The sequence below is a fragment of the Mus musculus genome, chromosome 11 (assembly GCF_000001635.26).
Source record: "Mus musculus strain C57BL/6J chromosome 11, GRCm38.p6 C57BL/6J".
Lineage (NCBI taxonomy): Eukaryota > Metazoa > Chordata > Mammalia > Rodentia > Muridae > Mus > Mus musculus.
Window position 1 is genome coordinate 47373383 of NC_000077.6, and position 15455 is coordinate 47388837.

Genomic DNA, 15455 nt, shown 5'->3' on the forward strand with positions numbered 1-15455 from the left:
GCAAAAGTCAAAATAATATTTCACAAGCCCCAATCCTGACCTGTAGTTTGACTTGGATTGGACAAAACCTGAGGGTAAGACATTTTTGGAACTGAGAATTCTCCAACTTTCACTTCAGATTTGGTAGGTTTTGAGAACTATGGGCATTGGTGTCTTCTCTTACTTAGACCCCACTATAATGTTTTTTCTGTCTAATGTAGCTTCTAAAGTGTAGCCAGGCATCATTCCTGAGCAAGAACACTTAAATCACACTCATAACCCAGACTTGGTGCCAGGAACCCAGAAACACTGCCTCCATGCTAGATTGCCTGTGCTTCTTAAGCAAGCCATCCTCTCTCTGGTCTTAGAAAATTGTGTCTTTTTAACAAAAGAAATAATTACTTCAAATGTATTTGGTTCTTCTTCTTTTTTTTTAATGTCAAAAATTGTGGTCAAAGATACTCTGAAACTTATAAAGGAGAATGTGGGAAAAAGCCTCAAAGATATGGGCACAGGGGAAAAATTCCTGAACAGAACATCAATGGCTTGTGCTATACGATCAAGAATCGACAAATGGGACTTCATAAAATTGCAAAGCTTCTGTAAGGCAAAAAGACACTGTCAATAAAACAAAAAGGCCACCAACAGATTGGGAAATGATTTTTTACCTATCCTAAATCTGATAGGGGACTAATGTCCAATATATACAAAGAACTCAAGAAGCTGGTCTCCAGAAAATCAAAAAATGTGGCACAGAGCTAAACAAAGAATTCTCAACTGACGAATACCAAATGGCTGAGAAGCACTTGAAAAAAATGTTCAACATCGTTAATCATCAGGAAATGCAAATCAAAACAACCCTGAGATTCCACCTCACACCAGTCAGAATGGCTAAGATCAAAATTTCAGGTGACAGCAGATGCTGGCAAGGATGGGGTGAAAGAGAAACACTCCTCCATGGCTGGTGGGATTGCAAGCTTGTACAACCACTCTGGAAATCAGTCTGGTAGTTCCTCAGAAAATTGGACATAGTACTACAATAGAGGATCCTGCAATACCTCTCCTGGGCATATATCCAGAAGATGCTCCAACTGGTAATAAGAACACATGCTCCACTGTGTTCATAGCAGCCTTATTTATAATAGCCAGGAGCTGGAAAGAACCCAGATGTCCCTCAACAGAGAAATTGATACAGAAAATGTGGTACATTTACACAATGGAGTACTACTCAGCTATTAAAAAGAATGAATTTATGAAATTCTTAGGCAAATGGATATAACTAGAAAATATTATCCTGTGTGAGGTAACACAATTACAAAAGAAAACACATAGTATGCACTCACTGATAAGTGGATATTAGCCCAGAAACTTAGAATACCCAAGATACAATTTGCAAAACACATGAAACTCAAGAGGAAGGAAGACCAAAGTGTGGATATTTCGTCCCTTCTTAGAATGGGGAACAAAATACACATGGAAGGAGTTACAGAGACAAAGTTTGGAGCTGAGATGGAAGGAAGGACTATGCAGAGACTGCCCCATCCAGGGATCCATCCCATAAACAACCACCAAATGCAGACACTATTGTATATGCCAGCTAGATTTTGCTGACATGACCCTGATATAGCTATCTCTTGTGAGGCTATGCCAGTGCCTGGTAAATATAGAAGTGGATTCTCACAGTCATCTATTGGATGGAACATAGGGCCCTCAATGGAGGAGCTAGAGAATGTACCCAAGGAGCTGAAGGGGTCTGTAACCCTATAGGAGAACAGCAATATGAACTAACCAGTACCTCCTGAGCTCCTGTCTCTAGCTGCATAGGTAGCAGAAGATGGCCTAATCAGCCATCATTGGGAGGAGAGGCCTTTGGTCTTGCAAACATTATATGTCCCAATACAGGGGCATGCCAGGGTCAGGAAGTGAGAGTAGATTGGTTGGGGAGCAGGGCGGGGGGATGGTATAAGGGACTTTCGGTATAGCATTTGAATCGTAAATGAAGAAAACATCTAATAAAAAATTGTTAAAAAAAAAAAAACAAGAAGAAATGTGGCCAATACGATCTATGACCCATAACACAGACTCTCTCCCTTTTTTCAGGTGCTAACAATACTCCAATTCATATCACTAGTCAAAAAACCTTTACGTTGACTTATGATTTCTAGTGCAGTCTTGGGGAGTGAAAGGCGGCCAAAGACAGTCCTTGCAGTGTTACTCCATGGGGTCGATGCCTGATCAGTAAGCTTTGAATGCAGTTCTGCCAATATGCTTAGAGTCACCAGACAGAGTAAGACTATAATGAGGTTATTCCTTCCCGATTAAAGGAGTCTAGAGGTCAAATAATTTCCCTTCATCTTCTGTTACTACTTTTCTGGCTTGTGGACAACACATAGAGATTAAAAAGAGGATATAAAGTCTACGTGGAAGGAGGGGAAGCAGTGCTCCTTGCTCCAGTGCTCCCTTGGTTCATAAGTCTGATCTACAACTGTATGTATGAAAACAATCCCTTTAAGGCTTAGATTATGACAAGCAGGGTTTGAAGGACTGATGGCTAAATGCAGCCTTCACTGACACAGCTCTCAAACTTTCTTTTCTAATAAAATTTCCTGGAAAATCCCAACATAGATTATAAAATAATGCATCTAGGCTCCATCAGAAGAGAGTAGTCCAAAGCCATTCCTTTTCAGTTGGCTGCAGGTTTTATAAAGCCAGACTTGTCAGGAACAGCATTTGTCAGGAATGTCTTCTGTTGGCAAACATATAATTCCCTGGATGTGGGCCCTTGGATTCTCAAGCTTAGATTAGCAAAGATCCCATTGGAACTCCTTCTCCTAGTTCAAAAATCTCTAGGTCTCAGTCTGTGAGTTAAACTTGCCTATGCACTCGCCCTTTGAGTGATAAAACCCCACTTTCTGGGCCTCCAACAGCAGATTGACTAATGTCATGGCAGTTCTTGGCTTTTAGAGTGTTATTAGATAATGTGTATAATAAATCTATCAACTATCTGTCTGTCATCCATCACCTACCTATCCATCATTGGATCTGTCACCAATTAGCTATCAATTCTAACTATGTATCTCCTTAACTATTCCTTCTATGTATCTATCATCCATCTTTTCTACCATCTACTTATCTCTCTCCAAATCTCTGTCTCTGTAACTAGCTACCAATCTATTTATCTATTATCTCTCTGCCCTCCCTCTTGTCTGTCTGTTGATTATCTATGTATTTTATCTTCTTACCTAGCCTATCTATTTATCTTCTATTTATTTTATCATTATCATGAATTTAGTCTACCAATCATTTATCTCCTTTCTCTATCTCTGTGTCTTTCTGGACCAATATATATACTATCACTTCTCTCTGCGATATCTATCTATCTATCTATCTTCTAACCTAATTTCTATTCTTTCTCTCTCCACATCACACTTTGTGTCTTTGTCTCTGTCACCTGTCTTCTAGCTACCCTTTATATCTCTGCATCTATCACAATCTTCTCTCAGTCCTATATCTCTGAAGAAAAAAAAGAACATTTATTTTTGCTCTAAAAAAGCTCATATAGCATCATCTTCTTTTTCAAAACTTTGTTTTAATAAAGTAGGTCTAGCAGAGCCTGGAATAGCTACATTCCAGTAGTGACTTGTTCATGTCCACCTGGTCCCTTCACTCAGTGTTCCTGCAGGAATAGCTCTGCAAGGAATACAGGCTAAAATAAGGCCCCAGAAGCCTCTTCTCTCCTGCTTCGGAAATCTGAGCCCTCTGGGTAATGCTATTCTTACAAAATGGGCTTTCTGATTACTTCCAGAAGGCATTGCAGGGTAGGCTGACCATAATGTTTCTCCTTGTGAGGAAGGTAAAACAGCCTCCTGCACTGAGGCTGTGAGTTACCTTCATGGGAAGGCCAGCAGAGCAGTGTCTGGTAGATTCTATTAAGTGTGCTAATTTCCTAGGCAGAGATCTCCCTCTGTGCCCCATGTTAATTTTGCCCAGCTCTGTCCTTACTGGGTCCACCTCTGTATCAGATTTCTTTTTCTCTGCCTCTTTCTTCCCCGGACTCCTCCTTTCAAATTACAAGAGAGTTTGAGATTCTCTCTTGAAAAGAGAAACTACAGTTTCTTCCCAGTTTGGGCACTGCTCCGCACGAGCACAATCCTGCAACCCAGAGTTGCTATGTCACGCCTCTTTCTGCAGAAAGCTTGACACGTACTAAATTTAGAGGGGGATGACATTCTAGATCACTCTGTCTCTGTTACTGGCAGTGGGTGCCTGGCTATGGTTCAGCTTAGTTACTAATCTGCCCGGGCACCAGAAAAGAGAGCCATGGTCCAGCTTGACTTCTAACTGCCCTCCCTCGCCTGTAGGGAGTCCTGAAATTCTTTAAGCTGCCCCACCCTGCCCCACCCTACCCAACTCTACCCCTCCTGAAACAAGGATGAAGTTTATAAGGAAAACATGTGTGAGCCACAGCTCAAGACTGAGAAAGCCAGCTGTCAGTCATAGAACCGATTCCATCCTCCAAAAACAAAACTATGAGCAAAGTACCAGCTGCTAGTCTGAAAAGTCTATCCCCAGCATGGACTTCTGCTTTACTCCTCTTAGGTCCAGGATTGGAGAAAGTGAGACATCTCAACATCTACCCCTCTCCATTCAGTACTAACAATAGCCTCTTGGACCCGGACTTAAACTCACCCCGTCTTCTAAGAGAAGCAACCATAAGGTCTAGTGGCTCTGTGCTAATGACCTAGTATTCAAGGACTTTCCTCTGTTTTCCCTAGGCAGGCTCTTGCCCAAGTCTCCTCTGGACTTGCTATGGACTGATCACCAAGTTAGCCCTAAAACTGGATGGATGAGCTTTAGTCCAAACTTGTCTGAGCTGAGCTAAGCTCTTAAAGATAGTAACACTGCATGGCTTGTCTTCTAAATACATACACAGAAAGGAGCAATGTAGTAGTCCCAGGAAGGCTATTTATTATATGTATTACAATATAGTGTATATGTATTACAATATAGTGTACATATATGAGAAAGAACAAAAATTGAAGAGGAAAGGCAAGATTCTCTTCTGCTAAAAACTAGTCAACATTTTTAATGCACTGGTTTTAGGGAAAAATAAAACGGAGCAATCGATAGAACATTCACACTATTTGCCTCTATTCTTAACAATGATTTTTCAAAAATAAATGACTGTTTTATGCTATTGCTCTATTATCTGTTATAAAATATAGAAACATTTACTAAACTACAGGTTATTTCTTCCACCAAGTAAAAGGCAGAATAACAATCCAGCATATTTCTACACAAATATATTACTGCTACTCAAACCTCACATAAGAAAGTCAAAGACACATTCGAAAATTAAACACCAGGAAGCCTTACACACATCTGTTCCTACAAAAAAAAAAAAAAAAAAAAGTGTATTCCAAAATAAAAACTTCCAACTCTGATTCCCTCCAAAAGCAGAGAACGGTTTCCTGCTTGGAACACCCCCTTTAAAAATCCCTGAAGCATTCAAAACCGGAATGTCTTCATGGGAGATTATCTTTGCAGTCAAACGAGTGTCCCGTGAAGCAGAAAGGGAAACTTCCAGAGCGCTGGAAGAGGGTGTCAACACAGGAATCCACACACTTTTCCTTCCCCAGTGCTGTTAGCTGTGCAGTGCTAACTTTCAAAAGTGCCTGGGTGCTGTTGAAACTCAGATCTTAAGGGCCCTTTGCGGGCAGACAAAGCTTAGAAGCACCCAGTCCCTCTGCCCAGGTGATGAGCTGAAATGTGTTCATTCACACGTACACACGCGGCCTCTCCCCACCCCTGAATCCCCCAGTGTTGGTGAACGAACAGCAGACAGGGCTCAGGAAGCTAGGCTGGTAAGGCAAGAGCTGCACGGTCCCCTACCTCTCTTGTCTGTTTCACAGAGTGGCGGATGAGAGTCCCCCGTGGTCCCGGGGAAAGCTGAGAGGCTCTGATGGAGGCGGCCACTCAGCCCGCCCCCGTGAGCAGGCCCTGCCTGCGCTCAGGAGCTGCCCCAGTCAGATTTTCCAGCCGCACAACTGCAGCCAAGTCCCTGCCCATGCCTGAAGAATTTCCTGAACAGCATTCCCGCTCTCTCACTGCCTGCTTTGAAACCCTACTCTGCCTCTACTTCGATCCGGTTTTGTCAAGCTGACTCCCAGCTACTGGGCTGTCTCCAGATATCAATGGGAAACACGTGTGTCAAACACAGCCTAGCTTTCCTTGCAAGAGCGCTCATGGCGTCTGTCGGCTGGGTTCACACTCACAGAAAGAAGGCTGCTTCTAGAAACTGGATTTCCCAGACATTCTGTACACAAACTTTGCTCTGGGTACTAGATGCAGTAGACATGCCATCCCTCCCTCCCCCGACCCCCAGTTCAACATTGTCTCTTTGTACCTTGCCTGTTCCACGTGGATTGTGGAATTCCCCCACTGCCTGGGGTAAGCCCCCTGTGTTTCCCTCTTCCAGACCTTAATAACAAACCGACTGCAGCGAAGAGATATAAATTCTAACTCCATCTTCCTCTCTGGCCCTTCCTAAGTTTTTGCTTAAAATTTCAGTTGCTGGGGAAGCAATATTTTTAGCATTTCCAGTTCCGTCCTCCCAAGTTGTCTCCTCCACCTGATTCCTGCTGCATCTATCTCTGCAGCAACTAAAAATAATGCAATTATTTTCCTCAGACACTTCTGATACTTTTTGCTCTAAAGCTGTGCAGGTAACATGGTACTGGCTGTAACGTTTTACATGCTGTGACAACTCTGTTAAAGTGACAGGAAAAGAAAAGAACCTGGGACCAGAATGCATACTACATCTGTGAAGCTGTAATTTTCTCTTTCCTGGGTGGCATTCCCTCAAGATGTTGTGGGTACCTCCTGCTGGGTTTTGTGGTCTACCTTTGACATTTTCTCTTTCCTATCATAAAAAAAGGAGACAAATCTCAAAACACATGTGCTTCCAAAGGGAAGCTACCTATATCTGGTAAGCCAAAGCAACGTTTTCAACTTAATGTTCCAGAAAACAGGTTAAAGAGAAACATTTGGTGTATGAGTTTTGTTGTTTTGTTTTGTGTTAACATTTAAATCACACACATCAACATTTTTCTCTTTCTTTCCTCCTTCTTTTCCTCCCTCTTTGTTTGTTTGTTTGTTTGTTTCTGTCTTCCCATTTTCTTACCAGATTTAAAAACTATTTATATGTTCTTGAGTGGGCTGCTGTAGATCTTAGAACTCACTGGCGTTCAGGGTTTGGCATCAGATTGTGTTGAATCTTCTCAGCATAATTAAGTTTTTGCCTTGGGAAGCATGGTGGGCATTCCTGCAAGCATGCATGCCAGTGTGTGTGTGTATTCAGGCACATGTGGTGAGACACACCCATACATCTGAGGTCATGGTATAATAATTATAGAGCCAGAGAACTTAGAGACTGTTCAATACAAATAGTTTCCAACCTTCATCTTACACAGAGAAACCCAGGCCTAGGGAGATGAGATGATTCATCCGGAGTTGCGAAGACAGTTATTGCCAGAGCTGATGCTGGCAAAGGCACCCTGTGTCCCTGTCATGTGTGCTCTTTCTACTGTTGTGTATTCTGGGAAGGTTATACCACCCAGCTTTCAGGTGAGCAGCCTTCAATCAATTCTGAGTATAACTGTTTCTCTCCTCTAACTAGCGGTCCCAGCTGTAGGTTCTAGTCAATTTGTTTAAATACTTTGGGCCTTGGTTTTTGTCAATGGTGAATTAAAATTAATAATTCTACCTTATAGGAGTAGTTACCCATTTATTGAGGAAAATCCAGGTGACTGACACATTTACAACAGTGCTATAAATCACTTAAGTTTCTTTGTTGTTTTGGTGGAGTAAAACCTAGACCCCCCCCTTCTTCTTTTTTTTTAAATCTGAATTCTGTCGCTATTTTCTGCTGTCTCAAGAGGGCATATCAACTCAAGCACAGGAAACTGCCCCGATGTTTAAGTTGGAACAATAAGCCAGCCATGCAGCTACTCTTCATTCATTACCAGAGCACGGGAGTCTTTCCTCCAGGTTAACCCGTAGGAAAGGCACAGTGAGAATCAAATCCATAGTGAGTCCTGGGAGGCTGAACCAAGAGCTGTCCAGAGACTTCGACTTCAGCACGAAGCTCAGAACAATAGTTCACAGTTGCAATGCCCACATTCAGAAACAGCTCCATCCCCAAGGGCCAGCAGCAAGGTGAAATCCCCACATGGAGAGAGAAACCATTCAGAGGAAACAGCTGCTACAAATCCTAAAGAATTGGATGTTTATTTGTGGATTTCTTTCTACTGCCTTTGTCTTAGTGGTGACGGCGCGCGCCCAGTGCTTAATTAAGCTGTGTGCCGCTTCCTCCAGCAGAATGAAAGATGGAGTTTAAACAGTTCTTAATGTTGAGTGGTTTACCAATGTTTAAGTTATTAAAGACAGGGCAACCCACTGGGAAAACAGGCTCACAGTTTTAGGTTCTTAATTTTTATATGATGAGTGTTGTGTAAAATAACTGGGGGGGGGGGTGTGTGGCTAGTGTAGCACCCAGTAAATGTTTAAATTACCTAATTGCAGCTAGTGTTTAATACTCCAGGGTTCCCTTCGCAAAGGATGGTAGAACTCATTCCTCAGTCTCCTTCTCTTGAGTAGTTCTTGAGTAGTCCTCGATTACAGCAGATAGAATTCATTCAAATTAGCCAAAAGGAAAAAAAAGGGGGAGCGGGGTGGGGAATGTACTAAATTAACAACTGTGAGTCTGCATGCAGTCCTGAAGCATGAGAAGAGCCAGGAGGATGCTGTCAAGGTTTTGCCCTCTCTTCCACTAGGCTTCTCTTGGCTCCAATGTCATCTCTGTTCTGGGCAGTGAGGCATTCCCAGCTGCTTCACTTTCACTGAGAAAAATTCCAGGTCTTTCACCTCAAAGGGATCCCTCTATTAGGTCCACCTTGATCCACATGATCACTGCCAAACAAGTCTCTGACCACACAGATAGGGTCAACAACCTGGCCATATTCGTCTCACATGATACACTGGTAGGCTAAAGGAAAATAGTCAGAGCCATCAGAGCCATGGGTTGAGTAGACTTATCAAGGGATTGGGGGGGGGGAGAGTAGAATGTCCACTAACGTGCTAGGAAGGGCTTAGGGAGATGGATTAGTGGATAAGTGGTCTTCCTCTAGAAGCATGGGGTCCTGAATTCAACTCCCTACAGTCATGTGAAAAGTCAGTCAAGGATCCCAGGATGCTAGCTTACCCTAGTGTTTGGAATTGGGTAGGGTGATCTCTGGGGCTTGCTGGCAGCCAGCCTAGCTTTAGATTCAGGTTACTCCATTGAGGAAAGGTCTTACTGAGACCTGTCAGGTTACTGATTGAGATCCTGTTTCCATGGAGTCAGGGAGAATGATAGGGCACCGAATAATATCCTCCTATAGTCTTTTCACCCATATATTACACACACACACACACACACACACACACCCCACAATAGAAAAACAATAAAGTGAGAAGTGCTAAGAGAATAACAATATACCCTAACCGCTTTTCCATGGGAAGTCTTCTTTTTTTATTATTTTCTTTATTTATGTTTCAAATGCTATCCAGAAAGTTCCCTATACCCTCCCTGCTCCCCTACTCACCCACTCCCATGTCTTAGCCCTGGCATTCCCCTGTACTGGGGTATATAAAGTTTGCAAGACCTAGGGGCCTCTCTTCCCAATGATGGCCAACTAGGCCATCTTCTGCTATATATACAGCTAGAGACACAAGCTCTGGGGATACTGGTTAGTTCATATTGTTGTTCCACCTATGGGGTTGCAGACCCCTTCAGCTCCTTGGGTATTTTCTCTAGCTCCTCCATTGGGGACCCTGTGTTCCATCCTATAGATGACTGTGAGCACCCACTTCTATATTTGCCAGGCACTGGCATAGCCTCACATGAGACAGCTATATCAGGGTCCCTTCAGCAAAATCTTGCTGGCATATGCAATAGTGTCTGGGTTTGGTGGCTGATTATGGAACAGATCCCTGGGTGGGGTAGTCTCTGGATGGTCCATTCTTTCCTTTTAGCTCCAAACTTTGCCTATGTAATTCCTTCCATGGGTATTCTGGGGAAGTCTTCTTGGAATAGTGTAAGGCAATGTTTAGTCAGAAGATGAAAAAAGAGCTTATCATGCTCAAGCCAAAACAATTGAATTCAACTTAGTTAAATGAGTAGCAGGCTATTAAGAGAGCAGCCTGGTGCCCCATTTTATCTGAGGGTTTATTTTGCAAACAGTGCCCAGTGAGGAGGCACACCCTGTTTGAATCTGCAGAATAGACTGGGCCACTTTCCAATGGCCAGAGGTAATCAGTTGATTTTGAAGAGACATTTTTTGTGTAAGAATTTGGGGCTACTTATGGCTCTGTGACAAACTAATGGCACACACATTATGAGAGTATCTTTATTGGCAAGACATACTGAAGTCACCTACAGTTTTGAAAATTCAGTTTTCCACGTACTACATCGGGAAGGCTTCTTAAGATCAGTCATTATCTTGAGAAGAAATTGATATAGAAGTGAGTAGCTGAATGGAACTCATTGCAAACACCCTTTTAAAGGCAATTAATTTAACAGCATGGAGAAAATTCTGGTAGAGTTGAACAGTTACCCTTAAATCTTTTTTTTTTCCTTTACTATAAAGCATTGGTCAATTCTTTGAAATTTCTTTCTGGTCCATAATTTCTCCTAATGTTGTAGCTTACTGAAAGTAAACTCTTGAAATACTACATTTTTATTTGGAAATAAAATTTATTGATCAATAAAAATGGTCCAAACTCCATGATAGCCAGAAATGAGAAAGAGCTAGAAAAATCCATAACTGCCCTTTTATCCATCTTTACACTGTCATTACTGCTTAGAACAAAACCCAACTGCTGAACCAGGCATTCCAAGTGAATTGCAAACCCCATGAACAGCAAGCACATTAAACTAAGATTAAGATCCCTGAAACCTAATTCCTGGATCTGGGAAGTGGCTCAGTGAGTAAAGTGTTTGCTATGCAAGCATGAGGACCTGAGTTCGAATCCCACTACCCTTATAAGCAGGTCAGATCTGTCTATGCTTAGTGCTTAGAGGAATGGGAGAGGGAGGCAGAGACAGGTGTATCCTGGGGGCTCATTGGTCAAGCATCTAGTTGAAATGTTGAGTTGGTCAGATTCAGTGAGAGACACTATCTCAAAAAATAGAGGAGGGACAGAGGAAGACATCCCAACATTAACGTCTGGCCCATTCCTGGGCAAATGCGCCCTGACATGTGCACATGCGCACACACACACACACACACACACACACCTCCCTCAAAAACCTGGCAACTATAAACTAAAAATATCAAAGATACAAAATTCATCACTCACTGTATATTTTTTAATTTTTTTTTACAATTTCATACATGAGCATTTATCTACATCATTTCTACTCTGTCTCTTCTATGCCAATGTATCTCATGTTCCCCTGACTCCCTTTCAAATTGATGAACTCCCCTTTAAAAATTATTATTGTTAAAGACACACATGCATATATATGTAATTATATATTTACATATAAATACAACATGCTGAGTCCACGTGGCATCGCCCATATGTGTTTGTGTTTAAGGCTGGTCGCTTTCAGATTAGATAAACTATCAGAGTGTTCATCCCTAGAGAACATTGATTCTGCTTACTGCCTGTAGCCCCTCATCAATGGGTGGGGCTGTGTGAGATTTCTCCCACCTGTGCAGATATATCAACTAGCTCTCCAGCTGCTGAATGGGTAATGAAACTGTGGTACAAATGTACAACAAAATTCTGCTCAGCTGTCAGGAAAAAAAAAATCATAAAATTTGTAAGTAAATGGGTAGAACTTGAAAGAAACTACTAGACCAAGCAAGGTTACCTAGACCCAGAAAGACAAGCATCACTGTGTATTTCTGATCATTTCATAGTCTCTAGATGCATGATAGGCCACAACCTGGGAAAATACATAACGCACAATGAGTCGGAGGTGAAATAGTTGTTGCATATATGTCTGCAGCTTCCCTGAAAATAGACAGAGCTGGCCATGAAGATCTTCTGTACCATTTCACAGCCTATCTAAAAAGAAACCTTTTAAAACTTGAAAAGAAAATTAAATCACACAGGTGGCTGGACCAAAGGGTTTCTTGGTTCAGGTTTGAGATCGGAGCAAAACTCAATCACTATCTTCTTTAGAAATATTTCCCTGTGTGTTCATAACTACTGCACTGTGATTCACAATAGCTGGATTCTGGATTCAGCTGAAACACCCACCAATAGCTGAACAGACAAGGAAAACGTGGCATGTATATAAAATGGGCTTTATTCAGCCACAGAAGAGAATAGGATTGTATCAAATGCATGCATGTATACAGAAATGAGGGTCACTATCTTCCTAATAAAAACATATGTATAACTCAGACACTCTTGTCCTAACTTATCATCAGTAAAGTACATGGCTAGTCCTCACTGTGAGATGATTAAACAACAACAACAACAAAAAAAACTATGAAAATAGGTTTTACCTCTACAGCTGGAGTTGATGCATATTGAGAGCTTATTTTCTTCTTATATGATAAATATTTGAATGTTGAATTGTCTATTTTTGAGCTATCTCATTAGTTGGTATTTAAGTATGTTTAGAATATAAGTATGCTTTGGTAGCAAGAGTCTATACTCAAACTGAACTAATATCTACCCTTAATTTCCCAAGGGCTTAATTATTACAATTTAATCAGATGATTTATTTTAGAGGTTATATTTAGAAGCTTGAATTCATTATTGCAGCTATGTTGTTTAGAAGTATGCATTGCAGTTTATTTCTTCCATAAGATGATATTCAGAGCCACTTTGAAGAGTCCTTCCTTAAAGCTAATTGGATCCAGATGGCCAGAATCACTCATCTGTGATATGCATCACTTCCTGTCTTTTTGTCATTAGCCACTGTCACTCAGCAAGCATTTTGCCCACTCTGCCATCTCTCTGGTCCAGGAGTCAGATTCTTGAGGCTTGTCTCTTTACCCAATGTTGGTATTAGATCATGAACTCTTCAAATTTTCTCATTTCTCTTTGGATAGTATGGCTTTCCCAACAATTGTATTGAATTGGCTAATACTTTCCTACAGTGAAGCCATGCCACTTTTGTTAGTTTATTGTCTTCCTTGTATATTAATTTCTGCTTCTCTACTGTGTTTCATGGTCTAAGCATTTGTTTTAAATGTTAGTACCACCCTGTTTTGATTACAATAACCTTGTAGTATAATTTAAAACCAGCATATTTGATACCCTTGCTTTGTTCCTCTTGCTGAAGACTGTGTAATGGGAGCTAGGAATATGGTTCTGTGGGTTTAGGGCCTGCTTGCAAACATGGACCTGAACTCAATTTACAGCACCCACCTTCAATTTTACTGAAATTCCAGTGCTCACGGTAGACAAAGGAACACTCCCTGGCTTGCTGGCCAGCCAGTCTAACTTATTTGGAAAGATATGAGCTGAATCAGAGACTGTCTCAAAATATGAGGAAAGACAACTGATATCAATGTCTGGCTTCCACATGGCACATGAACAAACACACATGCAAACACACACACACACAGAGAGTGGGGGGGAGGGAGGGGGAGAGAGAGAGAGAGAGAGAGAGAGAGAGAGAGAGAGAGAGAGAAGAGAGAGAGAGAGACTGTATTAACTATTTGTGGTGTTTTCTGGTTACAAACAAATTTTATCTTTCCTATTTCTATGAAAAATGCCATAGTAGTTTTGATCGGCATTTTAGAGGATATGGATATTTTAACATTATTAAGTCTTCTAGTCCATGGACACAGGACATCTTTCTTTTATATCTTGCTATCTTAACCTTGTTGAAATCAATGGCTTTCAGTTTCCAATGCACAGACCTCGTAGGTCTCTTTACAGTGTATTTATTCATAGGATTCTCTTCTATTTGATACAATTGATGATGGGAATTGTCTTCTCCCTGTCAGTTCCTTCCTTCCTTCTCATTGCTGCAACTCGGTTTTCTATGTTGATTTTGTATTCTGAAAGTTTTATGAATATGCTCATTTGTTGTACCAGTTTCAAGAAGATGTCTCTGAAATTTTAGTCACACAGACAAATTCTTCTTTTTTGGTTTGCACACACCCCCCCCCCCCAACCCCCCCATAACCACTCTGGCTAGGAACCTTATATCCAACAAGGAGCTAAAAATACAAAATATTTAGGGAACTTGTATGGTTGAACACTGTACTGTTGATAAGAATTTCCCCTAAACAATCCAAAATAAATGTGAGTGAAAGACTTGAATTAGACACTCAAATGTGCATTTCTGGTGGGGATGTAAGCTGAGACAGTCCTTATGTAAGGGAGCAAAAGGAATGGCACAAGATCCAACACCCATGCTCTTCCAAACATAATTCACTGAAGACCAGGTATGGCAACCCAGTAGATGAGTGGCCAGACAAATAAGATAACGGTTTAAATGAATGGCACTCAAAACCTCATGAGTTAGTCTTCATCCCCATCCCATAGTGCCATCTAATGGTGGTACAATCTGTAAGATGTAGGGCCTAATGGAAGGAAGTTAGGTCACTGGTGGCCTCACAGGGATTTCGGGACACCAGCTGCTGCTGCTGCTGCTTCCTCTTCCGCTTCCTCTTCCTCTTCTCTTCTCTTCTTCTTCTTCTTTCTTCTTCTTCTTCTTCTTCTTCTTCTTCTTCTTCTTCTTCTTCTTCTTCTTCTTCTTCTGTCTGCCTCTGTCTTTCTTTTGCTTACTGTCTGTCTTGAGGTAAACAACCTCATCCTTTACTGGAGACTCTGCCATGATATACTACCTCACTACAGACTCAAAGTATGGGGCAGGCAATGAATAATATATTAAAACTCCTAAAATTGTGAACCAAGTCAAGTGTGGTAGTTACTGTATATGTGCAGCTGTAGCATGTTAAAAGATAATACAAGATAATTGCTTAATCCTATGAAGTCATTAGAAGACTAGGCAATGTAGCAAGACACTATGTTTAAAAACAAGAAAACCACAAAATCTCAGCAAATTAAACATTGATGATTTCACCTTAATTATCGCAAGTCTTTTGTCAAAGTAGCAGTGTGGACACTATATTGTTACATAACAGACGAAGAAAATAGTGAGGTAGAATTTCACCAGAGTGTCCATACTGTGTCCATAGTGACAGTTCTGGTGGATTACAAAGTTTAATATAATTATGTTTATAGGGTAGTTAATTTTAATCCCAATAAGTTACTCTCACACTTTTATTTACTTTGTTTTATTTTATTTGCATTATCTTCAATCTAATGACATCTTTACCAACCTGTTAACTAAATCTCAGAAAACAGAAAACTTTCAAAACACCCTATTAGTTGATATGACCTTGATGCCCTGAATCTTTGAAGTTCAACAACGCAGTGACCTTCCTTAGACTTAG

The 15455-nt window shown here is 41.2% G+C and overlaps 1 protein-coding gene across 5 annotated transcripts in view; it reads right to left on the minus strand.

The window, feature by feature from the left end:
* Positions 1-15455, minus strand: part of Sgcd (sarcoglycan, delta (dystrophin-associated glycoprotein)) — a 1018375-nt gene that overhangs the window by 402306 nt on the left and 600614 nt on the right. For 2 of the 5 annotated variants that reach the window (XM_011249012.2, XM_011249013.2), the window contains exon 1: positions 5872-6329. The exons of 2 other annotated variants lie outside the window; for them this stretch is intronic. The gene's annotated coding sequence lies outside the window, so the exon portion shown is untranslated. Of the gene's footprint in view, positions 1-5871; positions 6330-15455 lie in introns of those variants that run through there. One more of the 5 variants, NM_011891.5, reaches the window with a different exon arrangement.